Genomic DNA, 22,800 nt, shown 5'->3' on the forward strand with positions numbered 1-22,800 from the left:
TTTCTTTCTTTCTTTCTTTCTTTCTTTCTTTCTTTCTTTCTTTCTTTCTTTCTTTCTTTCTTTCTCATAACACATGGAACACTGATTTTCATTCTCTGAAATGAAAAATCATTCAAAGGGCAATGTAAAGTCATTTTCACCTTGAGAAATTACATGCTGATATTTTCTACATGCATGTGTATATATATATATATTTAATGTATATGTAAATGTGTTTATGTGCCTATTCATGCATACATATGCACATAGAACATATATCTATAAATGTACAAATGGATCACAACTTTAAATAAGTGTTATATTTAGGAAGACATTCAAATAGTATGCATTTGAATAAATATATTTCAATATTTATATGTTTCATTAAATATGACTGCTTAGGCATCCTCTCTGTTTTTCCTCATGCAAAAGGAAATTATTTATTTTTAACTCTAAGTAATGGGTTCTCAACTTTTTGCATTACATGGACCTCTTTGCCCAATCTTGTGAAGCCTATGGACTCTGTCTCAGATTCATGTTTGTAAATTATACAACTTTTTAAAAAAAACATAGAATTACAAAGGAAACTTTTTATGGAAATATGGTTTTATACACACACTAAGGTACATGTATCTGTGTCTGTGCATATGCATGTGTGTATGTGTGTGCTTAGCTTCTATTCACTGAAGAATAGAAATTGAAAAATCGTCCAAAGGGCAATATAGAACCATTGTCAGTGGGAGACACTGTATACACAGAGGTTGTATATGCATGCATATAAACATACACATATACAGGTATATAGGTATACATACATACACACATGCCTAAAAAACCAGTTCACAGCCCCCAGTTAAAAAGATCTTCTCTAAATCCTAGAAAGTGCAACATCTTTTTTATGATCAACAATTGTCTGCTTGAACATTGTCTCTTTGCCACTAAGAAATAATAAAACCAGTCATTCCTTAGTTGATATTTTCCACCTAGAGGTATATATGTTACACAGATTTAGATAATTTCAGAGGTGGAAAAAATCAGGTTAAACCAATAAATCCAGCCCAGGGATAACAAGTGTTACTTGTACAATATACTAAGGAATTGATCATTTAAGATTTGCCGAATGCCCTCCAATAGGGGCTGAGATGGGACCTAATTTCTGACCAGTTAATTTATCCCATTGGGATACCTGTAATAGTATAAATGATTCCTTCTTACTGACAGAATCTAGTGAACCAAACTGACTCTAATTTGTAATACTGACTCCAGTTTTAGACTTAAGTCATTTTTCCTGTGAATTCCATCTAATTGCTAATTGTAGGAGTTGAGTGATATTCTGCTTCACATCTGGGAAAGTCTATCCCATTTACTCTTTATCTTCCCAATTCTCCAAACTGACTGAGAAAGCCTCTAATGGTTCTTCCAAGTAGAAATCAAATCACCTAATCTCGTATCATGGTATACATATTGTAAATTGTTTGTTTTTAATGCATATAAAAATCTATTTTCCCTGTATTCAGGGTCCAGTGCCAACCCAAGGAGGGACTGTGCCAATTTGTTATGCAATTGACATGCATTTCATAATAAATCAATATGCTCTGAAACTCAAAACTTCATTGCTTCAGTTATTTCAGATTTCTTCCCTCATGTCATAAGAAGTCTAAAGTTCCCACTTATTTTTACTTTTACTCTCTGGGTCAAACTGAATAATTAATTACCTTCAAGAAATTGAATCCATATCATGTTTCCCCTTTAATGCTTCTTTTCCAAGTTAAACTTACCTTCGGCTTCAGTTTACACTTATGTGGAATTATCTTGAGACTCTTCCCCATTTTAGTCAATGGATAGTTTCCAGTTTATTAAATGGATTACCACAATGTCCCATGTGTAAACTGACCAGGATAGGGATCAGCTTTACTAATATATGTTTCCCTTTTGATAGTCGTTACCTTTAGAGTCACTACCTCCTCAGTGGTTACCCCTACCTTATACTTAAAAGATGAAATCCTCATCACCTAAGTCCTTGACAGCATCAAATGATTCACCATTAGGAATATATTTGTATATGATTATCTGTAGACATGTTGAAGTATATACATTTGCATCTGCTTTGGTGCTGCACCCTCTGAACCATATGACCTTTCCATCTGATTTATAGCAGAAACCCTTGTATATGCCTTGTTTCTCTCATTTGAAAATGAGATCTCTAAGAGCTCCTTACTTTTCTATTTGTTTCTCTAGCAATGAATATAGTGATATGCACACACATTTTTTTAAATTTATCATTCATCCCTTCTTAGTGTAACCTAAAATTTAATTAGGTATTTCTGCTAAAGATCATACCATTTAACCATCAATTTTTCATCAAGCAAAATTCAAGGAAACTAAATGTGGCATGATATTTGGCTATGATCTGAATCTACTCCTAGCCACAAAAGAGTGGTACTGATCCATCTTCCTTCTCAACTTAGTCATCAGAGAATTTGGATTTAGTGGTAGGAATTCACTCATTGATACTTTATTTTATATAGCACAAGCAGCTCAGTGATTGATTTAAATGTTTCCCATACATAACATTTAGCCAGTATAATTTATAGTTATGGTTAACCTGCACATTTACATAATCTTTATTATATTTTAAAAGAACTGCTCCCAGAGAGCAGAGGAGCAATAGGACAGAGAGATAAGCATTTCAGTTTGGTATAAAATACTGTGTTTCTGTTCAGCTTTTTAAATTGTTTCTCTTGCAAGATAACTACCTTTCAATTTTTCTAACATTATATTTTTTGGATTGCAAAAGGGATGTTATTCTGGAAAGTCAAATTAAAAGTAATGCTATTTTTGTCATTTCTTTTCACACTGACTGAAAAGGGGGGAAGGGATAAACTGTTAAATGGTAACTTTCATTTGAAAGTGTCATAAGGGGGATCCAAAAGTTGGCAGAAAGCTCCCCCTATGTTCTTAGTAGAGAAGAAGGCATTTATACTTAGAAGGATTACAGATCAGTTGAAATATATTTTAGCAATTAATCATTCATTAAATTTCAGTTAAAGAAAACAAATAATCAAACAATGAAACAAATGCTATTCCGATAAAACAAATAGAAAAGTGAGACAGTCCCTACTTTCAAGGAGCTTATAACCTAATAGGTTATAAATATGCAAATCAGCTGCAAAGGTGATGACAATTCCTGTGGTCCAGGGGCCAATTAACACAGCTTGGAGTGTAGAAAGGGAAAAACAAGACTGGAATACAATCTAATACATTGTCTTGGGGGCACTTCAATTAACAAAATGATATCTATTTTGAGTTTTGATCCATTTATCAGTGTCAAAGTATTTGATGGTGAGAACTCTTATCTAGTCCTTTCATAGGTACTGTTGGTAAGGAGGTTCGGACTGTAGCAACACCAAAGTCAAAGTTATGTTTAAATTGAGGTTATTCCCCTCAATGCCTGATGGTCCCTGGCTAGGTGTAGGAATGAGGCCCATGGATAAGTAGAAAGAGAGACTGATAATCTTGAAGGTCTTGGGCTCCATGCAATTCATGAAGTAAGGAGATGGTTGTGATGATTGTCTTATCAGCTTAACTCACACAGCTTCCTTCCTTTTCCTTCAGACATTTGTCTTGACTTACAAGTTTTCCAAATAACATTGATGATGAGGTGGCTGGCAATAACAAAAACAAAGGGGCAGGATATATTTCCATGGGGATTTCTACCCTTTGTGATACCAATAAAGGCAATATCAGAAGTTGTAAGAAATCTTTGGGGTCAATTTATCCAATCTATATCTGAACAGGAATTCCTTCTACAATTTCCTAGAGTCTTAGCTCAATGTCCTTCAGAGATGATAAACTCACTGCTTTACAAAGCAAAACATTCAAATTTTGGTGGCTTAAATTGTTATATATTTTCTATTTCATCATATTTAAGCAAGTCTATTTCCATAAACCACTCATTGTTCATATCACTTCCCTTTGGGACCAAGTAGAACAAGTTTAATTCCCATACAGATAATAAATTTCTTCAGAGTTTTGAAGACATTTATCATGTTATACACTTATGATTCCTAAGTTTCAATCTTGACATCCCTATTTTCTTCCATGGATTCCCTCATAGCATGGTTTCTTCATCATCCTTTTAGCTTCATTTTGATTCAGCTTGATCTGTCAATGTTTTGACTTTTTCTAGATCTACATATTCTGTATCTTCTGCATCATCTATATATCATCTAATTTACCATTTACCTCAAGTCAGTATCTATATGTTTATTCACAAAAGCTCCATAGCACCTAATTAAAGTCCTTTCTGCTACATTTTAAGTTATATTTTATTGAAATTCTGGGGATTTAGTGGAAAGGAAGAAGGACATACAGAGATAGCAGTCACGTGTTTAAGCCCAGATTTCCCTAACTTTGTGCTTTGGGATAGAAGAGCAGATTATTTAAAGAAGTAAAATTCCACACACCTAAACTGAGAAAAATGTAATAAAAAATGAGAATCTATGTCACAGAGTGACTAAAGAACTGGCCTCAAAGTTAGGAACTGGCTTCAAGTCCCATATTGTTTCTTTAACCATAGGCAAGTCACTTAACATCTCAAAATTTTAGGTAACTCTCTGAGATTATACATTGCAGAAGATATATCAATAAGCATTGGTAGAGTAAATTGCCTCAAGGAGAATTTTCTCATTCCATTGAAATCAAAGGCCATTCCCTGTTATTATAAAATAACATAATGGATGGGAAAGCACTTTATAGAATGGCAATAATGTAAATTAAGAAATTATAAGTTATTCTTCTGAAACCAATTCAATGCAATCCTACTAGCAACTACTAAATATCTATTTTCTACTGGGCATGGGCTTTCCATTGTGAATACAATGGTAACAATAAAATAGTACCTACCTTCTAGCAATTTTAATTCCTCAAAGGAACTACTTAGAAATCAAATCATATTCACATTTAAGGCTTATCAGTCACCTTTTATATGTGAGTTTGGTTATTTTTTCATATACATACTGATTGGTCCAGAATATTGAACACCTTCCCTTTCCTTTTAAATATTTCAGGAGTGTACATATATATATCTATATATAATACACATATTATATATATATATGTGTGTGTATGTGTATTTGTGTGTCTGTGTGTGTATAAAATATGGTTATATGTGTGTATATCTATCTATACCTATATATCTTCAGTCTATCCTCTAAACTTGAACAAGTTCAGCACATTGGAGCTATAAAATGGCAGAGCTAGGAAAGACTTCGAATTTTAGGTGATGTAAAGCAAACTGTTTTAGTATTAGAAGATATGAGTTAAAATCCTGACTTTGTCATATGCTACCTAGATGACCTTACTTCTCCTTTCCTCTCAGTTCCTCCGAGAGGCCATTTTTAGATTCTGTCTTATAGGCATCACCTACCTTTCTGTCCATAAGGATATTATCAATATTCAACTCAGTCTAAATGAGTTCTATAGTACATGGGTCAAGTAAGGATGCTCTGAAATTTTCTCTGTGAGTAAAAACAATCAGGTTGATGAGTTCAATTCAGCCTGATTCTTTTCCATAGATTTTCTCAGGCAGTTCCTTTTCTGCTTTCTTTCATTTTTGCTGCTGATGCAATGATGTTCATTTGTCTGCTAGAAATTATTCCATTCCTTGTTATTTTTTTTGTCTATTCAACCTTTCTTCATTTCTAATTAATCTTAGTTGCTAGCCACTGACAAAAGATGACATTTGCTTGTGACTAATATGATCAGGGATAAAGAATTGGATCAGATTTTTTGAACACCTCCCCTTCACACTCCCCCATTTTCACCTACTAGAAACACTTTGTACTTCACTTGTTGTCTCTGAATAAATGCTTGTTAACCACATAACCCCTCAGAATTAAGGACATGTGTTAATGTTGCCATTTTCATCCTTGTCTTGGCAGTTTCAGCTGATGCTCAGTCAGAGACTAATCTAAAGAAGGATATTACTTATGATACAGAGCATGAGTCCAGAGTTAGAGATGGTAAAGGCAATATCAGTGAATGTCATTACTCTACATGCTGCAATGCCTCAAAGCCACATCGATCTTTTTAATTAACTCTTGTGGAATACTGCAAGATATGTCATAAAGAAATAAAACAGTGCCAGGAGGTGAGACTAAGAGTGAGAGTGGAATGCTGAACCATACAGTGTTGAGATACAGTATTTGAATGGGGGAAGGTACACAGCTTTATCCCTTTGACAAAGTAGTCACTGCCTAAACTGCATTTCTGAAAATCATTGACTATTTATTCAGATAAAAACACAGCCTGATCCTCAAATTGGAAGGAGTAGCAGAAGACATCTAGATGATTCATACCCACTCAATGAAGTATACTATTTCCTTTGATCTAAATGAGGTCTGTAACAACCCCTTCTTTTTGTCCCTCTTCCATCTTTTTCAAATGGAAATTGCCATTAATGGACATAAAAAATGTAAAGCATACTCTATGAAGGATTGGTCCAGAATGTTGAACACCTTCCCTTTCCCTTTAAGTATCTCAGGAGTATTATTGGATCATTTAGTGGTTCATCTATTATAACTCATTCTAGCTATTGTATGGATGTACCCTTAACCTTCTTACAAGCCATTCACTGCCATTCCAGGCTGGGCAGAAAAATCAGTCTAGCTGAAGTAGAAAGATAATTGAAAGAGTCACAGGAAGGAGCAGGGCAAGTAACTGCTACTTCCTTGATTGCTATCTTTCTACAGACATATATTGAGTCAACCAAAGATGCTGGGTACAAGAGCCTTGGAAAGAGCAGAGAACCTTAGTTCTTTTCCTAGCCTAGTACCCACAGCTATAATTCAAGGGAGTCACCCTTTTATAAAATGGACTCATCGTATCATCACTGTCACCACTAACTTCTCCCCAGCTGGTATTGATGAGTCAATCACCTCGAGTCCCATGAATAGCAATTTCACCCCACCCCAAACACTAACCATCATTTTGTCCAACCCTTTAAGTCATTATCCAGAAAATCAATCCTTGTGTAGTGGTTACCTTGAAACTGCTTCTTCAGAGTCCCTTCTGCTACAGAAGACATGCCTTCTGAAAAACATAGAAATGAAAGAATTCACCACCAAGGCTCTTAAAATGATGAAATGGTTCAATATCAGGAATATGTATTGTCTTTTAGATGGAGCTATTAAAGAAGTTATTTACATTGGCTTTGAGATTGTATCTTAAGAACAAAGATCCTTTATATCTGACTTGCAGTTGAAATTTCATCTATGTGTATATTTATTAATTGATAGATCAATAGATAGAAAGATAGATGTACTATCTTCTCCATTAAAATATGCACTACTTTAGAACAGAAACTACCTTACTTTTCTATTTCTATTACCAGTCCTAGAAAAGGGCTCTCTATTAAAATGAATACTAATAAATATTTACTTATTATTAAATATGTGGCATTTTGCACATGCACTTTGTTAGCAACATGTCATAGCTTACTGATGTCTACTATAGATCTTTCCAGTTTTATTTGGGATAATTTAATATCAATTTTTTCTAATATCACTTTAAACAATGATATGACTTTAAATATTTTTTCTATGTAATAAATAATGTGAAAAAATGTCTTCTGTATTACAGTTTTTTTTTCTTTCATATGGTTATATGCTCTTCTGGGGTAATTCCACAAATATTATCATCTATGAATAAAAGCATTTGGAATCCTTATCATCTTTGGCAGATTCTTCTATGGTTGAGTCAATACAGGATATTTTCCGTCACCTCTTAAGTGATAATCAATTTCATTATTTTATATCTTGCTTAGAAAGTCTTTAAACAGCTATCTCCACAGATACATTGGTAAGTCAAATAAATAAGCCAACAAAAATGTTAAGTATTTACTATATGACATTTATTAAGCATTTATTATTTACTCTATGGCAGACATTGTACTAAGTGGTGAAGAGGCAAAGAAAGGGGGAAAAACAACCTGTATGCTCAAGGAATTCCTTAACTAATGGCCTAGATAAAATACAAACAACTATGTATAAGCAAGATATATAGAAAATAAATTGGATGAGATATGAGAGGAAAAGTAATATCATTAAAGAGGGACCAGGAAAGCCTTATTGAAGAAAGTAGAATTTTATCTGAGACTTAAAGGAAATCAGGGATGTCAGGAGGTGGAGTCAAGTAAGCATTTCAGGCAGGGAGGAAAATCAATAAAAAGTCCTGGAGTTGGGGAACAGTGTGGTTTGTTGGTGAAATAGCAAGGCAGCCAATCTCACTGGATTGAAGACTGGGTGGGGAAGAGTAAAATATAAGGAAGATGGAAAGGTAGTAAGAAACCAGATTATGAAGAGATTGATAAGATAAAAAGATATCTGATATTTGATCACAGAAGAAATGGAGCTTTACTGAAATTAATTCAATAATGGGTTAGCATAGTAATAAAGATCATTTCCATAGCCGAGTGGAGGATAAATTTCTGTGGGGACAGAAGTGAAGTAGGTAGACCAACTAGAAGACTATTTCAAATAGTTTAGGCATGGTATGTTGAAGCTCTTGCTCCAATGTGGTTGATATAGAAGCAGAAAGGAAGGTTCATATAAGAAAGATGTAATGAAGATATGATTCCCATGTCTACACAAAATATTGGACTATGACAGTGAGAGAGAAGGAGTAGTTATGGATAAGACTTAATTATAAATCTTTGTGGCTAGAAAGATTATCTGGGAAATATAGGCAACCTAAGGAAGAGGGAATGTTTGGAGGGAAAGATAATGAGTTTGGTGTTGGAAATATTGAGCTTAAGATGTTTATAGGATGGGCAGCTAGGTGACTCAGTGGACTGAGAGCCAGGTCTCAGTCACTCAGATACTTCCTATCTGTGTTTTCTGGGCAAGTCACTTAACTTCTATTGCCTAGCCATTACCACTCTTCTGCCTTGGAACAAATACACAATCCTGATTCTAAGTTGGAAGGGAAATGTGTTTTCTTTTTTTTTTTTTTAAATGTTTATGGGAAAATTCCAATAGAAAATTTGAGATCATGATAGAAATATGGGCTGGATAGAGCTGAAATCATGTACCCCCAAATACCCAAATATTTGGAGGTAGTGGTGTAGTGGGTGATGAGAATTCCAATATCTTCTCTTATAAAACCTTTCAAGGCTACATTCTGCTCTACTGAATTAAATATTTTTCAATATCACTAAATAATTAATATAGCCAGATCTTCTATTTTCAACACTTCCTATTCAGTTGTACAACTGTAAAGATGTGGTCTTTATTAGGAAATATTTTTCAAAAGCAAACCCACTCTCTTCTCAAGGATTCCACCGATGCATTCGTAGTCTATTCCAGTGAATATATTAAAGAAAAGAAAAAGAAAACATCATGAGGGGAGGGATTGGTGCTGATGTCCTTTCATTAGTGCTAATGGCCAAAAGAAGTGAAACACTTAAATGATCAAATACCTGCTAGGTAGTAGGCAGGACATCAGACAAACTAGTCTTTAATTTCCTCATTTCCTAAATGAATGTATTGGAGAAGATGACATTAAAAGCCTTTCCTATGTTGAGAATTCTATTGTGTTAATGATTTTATAAAGGACTTTAACTTGTTTATATGCCTCATGTAAATGATATTTAATTGTTTAACCTAAATGTTACAATAACTAAAGCATTTAATTATTTCTATCTGTTGAAAAAAAAACAACATAATTCTAAGGAATAGTTTGCTATGAAATTCTGATTTTCAAATTTGGTACACTGCTCTAAGATATAAAGGATGTCCAAATAAGATGCAAGAAATCTTCTAACTGTTCCTAAACATATCTAAAATTATTAAAAGGTTTTGCCCTTAGTCTACAGCAATACTTTTAGGTTAAAATTTCATCTAAGTTTTTTGCTGATGAAATATGTTATCAATGGGGAACTAAATTCCACTGTCCTAAAAGGGAGATATTACAATTGCTATATAAATAACAATAACTTCTTTTTTTACTCAAAGGTATAAGAATCAGCTTGGTGAAGTGGAAAGAAATATGGAAAGGGAGTTAAGATACAGAAAACTTGATTTTTAGCCAAGAGATCATCTTATATCCAGGGATGATGATTATACCTCTCTGGTATAGAATGAGTATGAACAACATTTAAATTTTTTTTATGTAATCTAGATAAACTTCTTTCTTCTACATTGATGAACTACAAATTATATTAAACTCCTTAGGAAAAGGGAAATGAGATGAGTTTCTTATAAACTGGACCTGAAGTACTTTGCTAGATCTAAATGGCCAATGCCTCCATTTCTAAAAACTCACATCATCACTTTAACATAATTTCAATGAATCTAACTAAAGCCAATAGGTCAATTATTAAAAATATTATCCCTTTCCATTTTGTGAAATGGTACAAATTGTATACTTTTCTAGTTCTATGTCATATTTTTAATCCTCTGCAATCTCTAAATGATTAATGATAATGGAATGATTATAAGTACCAGTTTTCCCAACAATCCAAAAATACGTTATCTTATTCTGGTTACTAGAACTCAATGAAGATACCTACTTGTTCTCTTAATATCTACTCTCTTAACATACTTCAGTTCACCTGTTAAATATTTTAAGGTGTATTTATTCTTTTTTTTTCATTTTGTGGGTTGAGAAGCCGTTTAATATTTGTCTTTGTATATTTTTGTGTGTTGACATATAGTACTTAAAATTTATAATGGCTTTGTAAAATCAGTCAAGGGAAAATTAATGTGTAATAATTTTAAAGAATAATTCATTCATTCCTTCAATATCTCCTGTATAACTAGTATAAATAATCAAAGTGATCTTTTTTTTTTGTTTAATTTCAACTTTAGCTGTGTCTTTTTTGTTCAATCATGTCTGCCCATTTGGGATTTTATTGGCACATATATAGCATTGGTTTCCAATTTCCTTTTCCAGCTCACTTTTACAGTTAGGAAAACTGAGGCAAACAAGTTTAAATGACTTGCTTTAAATCACACAGCTGGTAAATATCTGAGGGCAGATTTAAACTTGGTTAGATGAATCTCCCTTACTCCAAGCCTGACATTCTATCCCCCTACCACTTAGTAGCCCAGGCTGTGTCTATATAGCAAAAATAAATAAAATAACAATGCCCAGTTAATTAAATCATTTAGGATCATTTATTTGGAACTGCCAGCATGACAGGATTTTAGCTCACATAGCCCAACTCTATTCTTTCACAAATGAACCCCAGTGAGAAGCAATTTTTCCAAGATTATAATGTTGCAGGTGGTAAGAGTCAGATTTGAATCCATGTTCTCTGCCTCCAAATCCAATTCTTTTTACACACTCAGTATTAGGAGGGAATGGTGGAGCAGCCAAATAAATTTGTTCTTCATGTATCCTAAGCAATGATTTCATTTATTTGATTTTCCCACTCTTCCCCAAAGATTGCAGAATAACAATGGTTGAAACATAAAAAATTCAGTCCATCAATTGGTTTGTCCAGCAAGCATCAAACAACTAAATTGATTAACTTCCTATTGTGTGGGATAGATATCTGAGTAAAACACCTAGTTGTCTGGGCATCATGTAAATACAACTTAAAATTACAGATTGAGCTATTCAAAATAGATAAAAAATAAGCAAAAGTTCATCACCCAAGGAGAAGTAAATATGGAAATTAAGAATAAGTCATCCAAATGAAACAAAAATACATTTCTAGCCAGTTTCTGAAATATAGTAGGGGGAAGGGAAGAAATTAAAGGCTTTATAAAAAAAGGGTTTCCAAATCTCAAAGGAAAACTCTCAGGATTACATCTAGTGAAATCCACTTACCAAAAAATTGATTTTATTTGACTAGGATTCATCATAAAAGGTTTTATAGAATGAATATAAATTACTATGTTACAGCATAAATTCTGAGTGAATAATACCCTTGAATTTTCTTTGATAAAGAGTCAATAACAATATGCAAAGGAATTATGATTTCTGTCAGTGTGGGATACTCTTGATTTCGAGATTCCTTCTATTAAATGTGGATTACAATGCTCCTGTTATTTGGAAGATAGGACTTAGCTGCTTGAATTACAAAGGAAGTATGAAGAGATTTGTCTAATTTTGGCACAGATCACCTTAAATGCCTTAGAATAAAGGTTTTAAAAAATAAAAACTAGACCTTGCTATTAAACGTGCCTTCAAAACATGATCCTGAGATCCTTTGATGGCCATTTAAAGGAGAAACCATAATGTGTGGTTTGTGAAGCTTATTGAAAAGAGAGTAAAAAGAAGAGGAATATGTTCTAAAAATTATTGTTATTATTAAAGTAACAATAATAACTAACTTGTACTCATATATAATTTTAAATTTTGCATATGTTGTAACATTAATCCCCGAGAAAGCCCTACAGGTTATGTTGAATGAAATTATTATCAATATTTTATAAATTAAGATATTGTGGTGGACAGGTTAACACAGTTGCTCAAGGATACATAGTCAGTAAATTTCTGAAGCAGACACTTTAATTCAGGTCTTCCTGAATTATCCATTGCACTACTTAAATTTTTATCAAAATATGAGACAACATGGTACCACAGTAAGAACACTAGCTCTTGAACCCAAGAACATAAGTTAAAATTAGGCTTGTTATACTTTATGTGTGACTATGGACAAATACTTTATGATCTCTAAACTTCAGTTTCTTTCTTTGTAATATTACATGGTTAGACTAAATAATCTCTCAGTTCTTTTCTAATATAGATTTATGATTCTATAGGTAGATGAATAAAGTTGTCCCCTTTATACAAAGAATAGGACTCTCTTATGGCAACTTTTCATCTCAGATACCATACCTTCTCCAAAGTCTAGAAGATGGTTACCATTAATTTTCTATATAATGGTTGTCAACAGAATTACACAGTTGAAGCCCCTCATCTAAATAGTTTCCAATTAAGAAGAGATTAAGGATATTCTTAGCATATGCAAAAAATGAAAAAATAAAACTACATAACTATACAACGCGATATGGATGAAAACCTTTGGATGAACTGAAGTGACATCCAGATAGATTAATAGCTTTTTTTTTTTTGACAAAAGGATTGTAATATCATGGATCTAAAATTGAAAGAAATCTTAGAAGCCATCTAGCCCAACACTTATTTTATAAATGAGGAAACTAAGGACCAGAAAAAGTTAAGGAACTTTCCCAAAATGACAGAAAGAGTAAATGATGAGCTCTAATGGATGTCTGTTGTAAGAAACAATTGTTTTTCTGTTAGTTAAACATACTGTCCTTCCCTAGAAGGAATTAGAAACCATTAACTGTTTTTTTTTGTCAAAGTGGGAAGAATATTACTACAGTTGTTCTTGGCATAATTGGAGTTGAATGACATTGATCACCCTCCTATTTGAAAAATAAAGAGAGAAGCAAAATTTGTTCTTAGATCCATTCACTAGCACCTGCTGCTATCTTCAGGCGAGCTCACATTGGAGTTCCTAAGTGTGTCAGATACTGACTTTCAAAATCTGATAAAAATAAGTAAGAAAACTGAAATGTAAGGTATTTCAGTACAAAATAACCCTGGATATAGATTTAGAAGTAGCTCAGTTCCAACTCCAGATTTTATGACTCCTAGGATCAAAATATGATATGGATTTAGAGCTGGAAGGGAACTTAGAGACCATTAAATCTAGCTCCCTCATTTTATAGAAGAGAAAACTGAAGCTCAAAAAAGATAAAGTGATTTGGTCACACAAGTAGCAAAGTGGAGAGCTCAGTTTGCTATCCAAGGTGCCTGATGCCAAGTCCAGCCCTCTTTCCATGAAATCATAATATGCTATTTTTGTGCCCAAGAGGAATGAATGAATGAATGCATCACAGGAACCAGAGTATGTACAAGTTTCTTATGTTGGCCTTTTCCCATACTGAGTACCAAGAGAAAGGGCTTATAGGAAAGATATAACTGAGTGGCATAGGGTAATGTGTAACTAGTTCTTAATTGATAACCTTGTGGATAAGAGAACCCTTTTCTATTGACTATGCGGCATGGAAGATGCCTTTAATTAATTAATTATCTTAATATTTTATCTTCACAATTACATTAATAATTATTTTCAATGTGTATTTTATGAAATTATATGATCCAATTGCCTTCTTGCCCCCACCCCCTACCTCAGAGATGGTAAGCAAATGGATCTGGAGAATAAAAGTATTATCATGCAAAACTTACTTCCATATTTGTTATTGTTTTAAGAGAATACTCATACCAAACCAAACCAAACTCCAAAGTAAAAACAAAATATAAATTGTAAAATCATACACTTTGATCTGCAATTTAATTCCAACAGCTTGGTATTTTTTGTCTCTAAATGTATTGTCCTAAATCATTGTATTGCTGAGAGTAGTTAAGTCTTTTAGAGTTAATCATTGTATAATATTGCTATTACTGTGTACAATGATCTCTTTGTTCTGCTCATTTCACTCAGCATCAGTTCATATAGGTCTTTCTAGCTCTTTCTCAAATCATCCTGTTCATAATTTCTTATAGCAAAATGGTATTCCATCACCAATATATACCACAATTTATTCAAATATTCCCCAATTGATGGATATGAGGGATGCATTTAAAAGACACTACATAAGGGAATGGACCCTCCACCATTCTTTTATTCTTCGGCTTCTTACTTGTTGTTGACTTGATTTTTACTGATGGCATCCAGTATGAGACAATGATTTAATGGAAGATAACTTAGGCTTTCTCCCTGCTGAGAATGACACATGATCCTATTAAAATGAGCCCTGTTCTTTTTTGACTTTCCTTTCTGTTTATCCCTTTTTATTCTAAATAAAGGGAATTAACACATTAGTTCTGAACTTGTGAGTTTAAAAGGTCAAAAGACTAGGTGTCTTGGTATCCAAGTTTTCCAGTTATTTTAACATCAATGTCCTGAGGCACAAGGAGCAATATTCAGATTTAGCCTAGAATTATCTAGGGCAAAGATGAATATGGAAGTTATGTCACACATGCATGTGACATTTGTGGGGCCAATATTATGTAGAAACCACATAAAAATAATTTCTCTTTTTAAAGATAAAAATGGCAAATGGAGATTGTAACACCTAAGTTATTGGGGAAGGTGAATGTTTATGTTATTGTTATATTTTTAAATATATTTTATATATTTTATTATATATCATTTATATATGATTATATACATTAAATTATATCTAACTTAAAGAAATAAAAATAATGTTAAATAAATATTATTTTCTAAAATTTAATTTGTGTTTAACTAGAACAAGGAAACTGTACTCTGGTATTAATATTGGGAAGAAAAGATATCTGCAAACTGCCCAAAGTGGCCCCTGGGAACCTGATAAGGCTTGTTATAAAAGAATGAATGGATGGATGAAAAGGTATTAATATTTGCCAAGCATTGTGCCTTGGACAAACAAATACAAAACCAAATACAATTGTTGACCTTCAGGAGATTACATTTTTACAAGGGAAACAACTCATGTAATATATTCAGTCATTTTTTTCAGTCTTTTCTGACTCTGTAACCCCATTTGGTGTTTTCTTGGCATAGATACAGGGATGAATCATTTCCTCTTCTAGTTCATCTTACAGATGAGGAAACTGAGGCAAATAAGGTTAAGTGACTTGCCCAGAATCACATAGCTAGTAAGAATCTAAAGCCAGATTTGAATTTAGTAAAATAAGTCTTAACTCCAGGTCCAGAATTCTATCCACTGTGTCGTCTAGCTGCCCCTCATATAGGATAGTATTGCTCAGGGAGAGTGACTTTATTTGGGAACATTATTGGCACTGAGAAGGACCCAAAAGAAGCAGATTGTCACACCTGGCTAGGAAAAATGACAGATTTAATTTGATTGTAGTTCAAATTTCCAGGCCTCCAGGATGGAAGAAGCAGGAGCAAAAATTACTCACAGGTGATTGGAAAATAGTTTTTTGAGGAGGTAATGAAAATCATAGTATTTTCATTCTATGTCTCTCAGTACTATTATAAGGAAAGCACTTTATAAACCTTTATAAATTAATGATATCCATATTTTAATAATATCAATATTTTTCTCATCGTCGGGCTTTTCCATTTTACATCACTGACAAAAATGTTCACAACAATAGCAATCCTAAGGCAAGGACAGAACTCTGATATTTTAATAGATCTATGATCTTATGGATGTTGGTAATAACTTCAGTGATTAAAGCTTGCAACCCATGCAAGATCATTCAGCCTGTTAAAAAATAAAGTCAATATGAGAGGATGTGAGTATGGTCACTCCTAAATCCACTAGTTGAATTTATATCAGTATATTCAGATCTATGCTATAAGCCAATATTATGCTATAGTATTCAACAAACTTTTTTCTGTTAGTAGTATTGATGCTTAAAAATACTGTGATATCAGGAATTTGTCATTCCCTTAGTGTAGGAAATTCTTATACCCATGGCAGATCCATGTCAAAATCTCTCTATAACTTAGATCTTGAGAGAGTCGCTTATGTTTCCGGAAAGTTAAGTAAAATTCTCATGTCTGCAGAGCTATTAATGGTAAAAGGAAAGACTTGAATAGAGTTCTCTTCTTGACTTCAAATGTGGTATTAAGTATCCCATCCTTCTTCTAAGAGTAATGGCTTAGAGAGTCAAGAAAATAAACTAATTGAACTGAGGGCATTAGAAGATAATGGGTTTTAGCCCTGGGCTTCCTATTTATTCACTGTGAAAACTGGGAAAGTACCTAGCATAACAGAGTCTATTTTATCATTTGGAAAATAAGAATATGTACAAGAGATAGTTATTAATGTTTCTTCCAGGTCTCACTTCTCATGACCCTTAATTATAGGGTAAATCATAGTTATCAATTGATTTGTGCCAAAAGAATTAGTTTTAAGTAGAGCAGGTTTGTTTTCATAAATAAATGAAGAGCAACAGATGATATGCATGACATAATAGTTAACATTTACATGTAATTTTCATGATTGCAAAGTGCTTTATAGAGATTATCTTATTTGATACTAGCAACAAACCTGTGAGGTGGGAGTTATTATTATATACATTTTACAGATATGGAAATTGAGGCATAGTGTGGTCTAGTGTCTGAGTTAAGATATAAACTCATCATTTCCTGACTCCAAGTCCATCACTCTATCTATAGAGCATATTTCCTTAAGAACCACAAAAGTGCAATAAATTATCTGTAATAATTTGTGAGAAGATTTGGATAAGTGGATATTTTCATATCAAACCACCTTGGATTAATGACTGCCATTTTCTCTTTCAACTTGGAAATTCAGAGATTTTATAGTTCCTGGTGTTTTTCCCTTATGATGTATTGTACTTTGGCTATTATTTTCCCTTTAAAGTTTCCTTGAGTCTATTGACAAGGACAAATTACTTGGAACTACCATGCAATTGAGCAATCTGCTTCCATATATCATACATGATCTTGAATGCCTCAGTTAGGGCAATTTTATGGTCTGCCAATGGCCAGCTAAGTGACCTTCAATGTGCCATGGCTCCTCCGTTCCTTCATATATAAAATTAAATTGCTGGGCAAAAAAATATCTCTCTTGGCTCCTTTTACTCCTAAGATTCCATGAAAGAAACTTAGACTTTTAATCTAGTTTTCTAGAATATTAATTTTGTTATATATTTCCATACATATAAAATCAGTTGTCCCAGATTGCAGTGTTTTGTCTGTTTTACCTATATTAAATGTCTCATATCCATTTGTGTCCTAGTCTCTTCACTACTACCATAAATGTTACAGTTTGAGAGCCTCTTAACCTTTCATCTGTGCAACTGCAATATGCCTACTTATTCTCCTTGCATCCTTCTCCTGCTTCCTCTAATCCACCTTCACTGGTCAATGCCCATATGATTACTAAAGCACTGCTCTGACCACACAAACCCCTCACTCAAGATGCCTAAATGACTCCCTCTTGCCTTAAAAATAAAAGATACAATCTTGTGCCTGTCATTCCAAAACCTTTAAAATGTTCCTCCTTTCTAACTTTCCAGGTTGATTTCACATGACTATTCTTCATGTATAGATTGACAAACAGCTATTCTGGCCTGCTTGCTATGCCCCAGATATCTTTTTTTCCATCCTCTTTCTTTAAACAAGTTGTTCATCCCACCTCTCATCCCTGGAGTTCTCTCTCTCTTCATCTTTGTCCCTAGGAGCTTTTATTTCATGTCAAGTTTTAGTTTAAATTCCACCTCTTCCTTGAAGTATTTTCTCATTCTCCATCCCTTCATTTATAAAATTAAGCATGTGTTTAAAATATACACCCCTTCTTAATTATTCTGGATGCATTTCATATTTATTCTCTATTTATCTTCCATTTAATCTCTCTATTGGCTTATGCGTTGTCTTCCCCCAGTATTATAAAAAGGCCTAGAAGGTAGATCATATTATTTTTTCTTATTTTAATATTCATAGCAACAAAATATCTGGTAGCAGAGTAGGCACTCAAGTGTTTTGTTTTTTTTTCGAATTGGGAAAAAAAGCAAAAAATCAATTAAATACACACAAAATAGAATGAATCCTAAGCAGTCTTCAAATGAAACATGGGAACTACCTGGATGCCATGGTCTGGATCCATAAATGGCATCCAAAGAGTGAAATAAATGGACAATATTAGTTTAAGCAGATTGATCAATAAAGTCAATTCTCAGCTAATGAACAAAAATGTTAGTGTGAGACTTAACAGTGTAATTTACATAAGCTTTGGTAGAGAAGCCAACTTCATTGGTATATGGAAGAAAAATTTATAGACTTTTTCTCTTTCTAAGAACACTGATGAGAAAGTCATTTTTTAAGTACTTCAGCAGATGGATGATCTCATTGGTATGGGTAGTCTCTCAAATAAAATCGCTCACAATCCACTCATACTTTCTCATCATATGCGGCTTATCTCAATGTCTTTCCAAAATTTCACACCACTGTGCATAATAAATGTGTCAGTGATCTTTCTTTCCTTCTTTTGACATTGTCAGAATACATTGGCAATAGGTAGGTAATTTATCAATTAAACTAAATAATAATGAATATTTATAAAATTCCTTAAAGGTCTGCCTATTTATTTATACATATGTATAAGCATATATGAAGACAAACATGTATGAAAATATATTTATGCATGTATTTTTCGTTTGATGGCAACAGCCTCATGAGGTATATGCTAGTTATATCCTGATTTTGGATTAATGAGAAATAAGAAATCTAAGTCATAGAGAGGTTAAATGACTTGCTCAGAGTTACACAACTATGTTAGTGGCAGAGTTCATCTTGACTTCTGCAGGTCAACATTTTCTTCCTCTTTATATGGTGCACATATTTATGTATATACTAATATTGGATATTTATTATAAACATATCCAGTATGTACCATATATCTCCACATAGACACTTTTGCAATATATTCCATACATATATATGTATATGTATACAAATATATGCATGCCTACACACACACAAATACATGCACACACATATAGTTATTCTGATCACACTTCTTTTTCCCATCATTAGTCTGCCCCTCCATTCTTCAAATGTGCCCCTGCCCCAAAACCATGCCTTTCCACTGGCTAATTTTCTACTTTAACTCTCCACAGAATGTAATAGCCAAGTATTGGCAACCAAAGAGCACAACAAGAAGGATAATAGTGTAAAAAAGAAGGATCTCTGTTTTTAGGAAAGCTGCAGATCATTAGAAGAAATGCATCATTCCCTAAAGGTAATTTTAAAAAACCATCTGGCAGATAATGAGTGGAATCTGCGCAGTGACTTGGCTGATTGAGTTAGATTTTTTTGGGAAGTTGTGTTAACTTCTAGTTTAGGAGCATGTTATTGACTCAATGAAGCAGTAACACATTGGACAATTGAAAAAGATAATGGAGCTTTTCATGTTGCATAACTTTTAACCAGAGAGCATCTTAGATCCTGGGAAAATCTTTTACTTCATGACATTAAGCTAAATTATGTTGTTGTTACCCTCTTTTGCCTAGAAGGGAATCAGGTATAGGGTTTTCTAAGAAGTGATGAGAGGGAGTAATGGTTTGGGAAAGAGCCATGGACTGGGAGTCAGAGGACCTTGGTTCCATTTCAGCCCTTCTAATTGCTATCTGTAAGATCTCAAGCAAGTTAATTAACTTCTCTTGTCCTCAGTGTCATCATTTATAACAAATTGGTTACATTTGATGTTCCCTCCCCATGTGGTCCTTTCTGCTCTTATTCTATGATTTTATTATCCTTTGTTATCTGTCTTCAAGTATTCAAGAAACTGTCATGAAGAAGAGGAACTAGACATATCCAGAAGATATAAGAAGAGAAGAAAAGAAAAATGGTATAAAAGAACCTGCTAATACTTAGAACTTGGAAATTTTGGAAGGGCTTTCCAAAGTATCAATGGCTTCTTCATTGTAGATTTTAGGTCATACTTTATTAATTTATTTAGAATTTTTTTCTCCCATGATTACATGATTCATATTTTTTCCTGCACCTCTTCCTTCTCCCCTGTCAGAGCTGACAAGAAATTCCACTGTGTTATGCATGTATCACTGTTCAAAACCTATTTCTATGTTATTTTTATTTGCAATAGAGTGATCTTTTAATGCCAAAATCCCAGTCATATCCCCATTGAACCATGTGGTCAATCATAGGTTTTTCTTCTGTGTTTCTGCTCTCACAGTCCTTTCTCTGGCTGTGGAGAGTGTTCTTGCTCATAAGTTCCTCTGGATTGTCCTGGATCATTGCATTGCTGCTAGTGGAGAAGTCCATTATATTCGATTGTACCAAAGAGTATCAGGCTCTGTGTACAATGTTCTCCTGGTTCTGCTCCTTTTTCTGCATCAATTCCTGGAGGTCATTCCAGTTCACATAGAAATCCTCCAGTTCATTATTCCTTTCAGCACAATTCATTGTAGATTTTCAAGCCAAGTCTGGATGATCACTTCTTAAGTCCCTTGTAGGAAGAACTATTAGTTACTATCATATGAACTGGATGTCCACTGAGGTCTTTTCTGATCTGAGATTTTGTGATTCTCTATTTAATTTACAAGTAACTGCTCTTGCAAGAAAGGATTCAAAGAACTGATATGATTTCTTCCTGGGTTCAGAGGACATGAGAATAAAAGAGGATAAATTGAGGAAGATAGAGCATTGGATCTAGATTCAGGAAGAACTGAATTCACATTTTTCTTCAAGTACTTACCAAATATATCACTGGGGGAGATCAAACAAATTCCCTGTGCTTCAATTTTCATAACTGTAAGTGAGGAAATTGGGCCTATCCTACGGGGCCTTCCAGATCCAAATCATAGAGTCCATAGTTTTTATATAGTAGGGGAAAAGCTGAGGACTTGCCCTGCTAAAATTTGGTAAAGACATATATTATAACTTCATACAATGGGCCAGTGCTTGAGAAAAGGGGGAAGATGACCTACAACTCTCATGCATTAAACAATCCTTCATTCATTCAAAAACACTTATTAAGTTCTTATAATGCACTAATACTAGATCCTGAGCACACAAAGTCAAAAATGAAATTATCTCTTTCCTCAAGGTTTGGCTTGTCCATACCTTCCTTCAAATGGATTCCAGGACATACCAAATGAAGAGAGCTAAAGGTGTCTGGGGTAAGTATCTATAATTCCATAGATAGTATAGCAGAAATTATTATTATTATTTTACCAATAGATCAGGACAAGAACTTCAGAATAATTTAGAGATACAAGGTTTGATTATATTATATAACCCACATGAATAAGTAGATAAAAAGAGAAATAAAATTGCTTCTTCCCAACAAATATATTTCACAGAAGTGGAGTCTTCTAATAAAATACTATTCATTTTTTTAAAAACCTTATCTTCCATCTTAAAATCAATATTGCGTATTGGTTCTAAGGCAGAAGAGGAATAAGGGATAGGCAATGGGGGTTAAGTGACTTGTCCAGGATCACATAGCTAGAACATGTCAGAGATCAGATTTGAACCCAGGACCTCCTGTCTCTAGACCTGGTTCTCAATCCACTGAGCCACTAGCTACCCTTCTTTCTTCCATGCTATTCTTTTTTTTTTTTTACTTAAGCAAACTATCGTTTTATGTAAAGCTAGTTGGTACAATGGGTAGAATGCTAGATCTAGAATCTCAAAAGTCAGAAATAAAATATTACTTAGGGTACTTATAAGTTGTGTGACCTTGTGTAAGTCACTTAACCTATCTTGCCTCAATTTCCTTCTTAATAAAATAAAGATGACACTAGAACCTTCTTTCCATGGTGGTTGCAAGGGCAAACTTAGACAATGATTTAATAATGCACTTTATGAAACTCAGACAATTACAAAAATGCTATCCATCATTATTATAACAATGAAGAGGTGGGACAGAATGGGAAAAGATTAGGTTGACTTTAAAAATTCACTACAATTAGCTCTACCTCTATGAAGGGCTTTATGAAGGCTGATCTCAAATGTCAGTGGAAATATATGAATAAAAAGTTCAGTTTGCCAGAATGGAAGAACACACTCATGTACAGATGAACTCTGAAAAGATGGATTTTTTTCTCCTTTCCAAAAGAAAATGAAAACATAGTGTGTGAGCTGCACAGATGCAGGTTGACAGGAGAGAATGAAAAGGTCTCTATCATCAGCTTACACTTCTCTATCCCATCTCAGCATGGTGTAGGGCTTTGCACACCATGGATTCCTCTTGATTGACTGAACTCAAGCAAGAAATAACCTACTGAAAACAGCATTTCCAGTCAAAGCATTTAACAGACATTTCTCACCCCCTG

The sequence above is a fragment of the Gracilinanus agilis genome, chromosome 6, assembly GCF_016433145.1.
Source record: "Gracilinanus agilis isolate LMUSP501 chromosome 6, AgileGrace, whole genome shotgun sequence".
In the NCBI taxonomy this organism is placed as follows: domain Eukaryota; kingdom Metazoa; phylum Chordata; class Mammalia; order Didelphimorphia; family Didelphidae; genus Gracilinanus; species Gracilinanus agilis.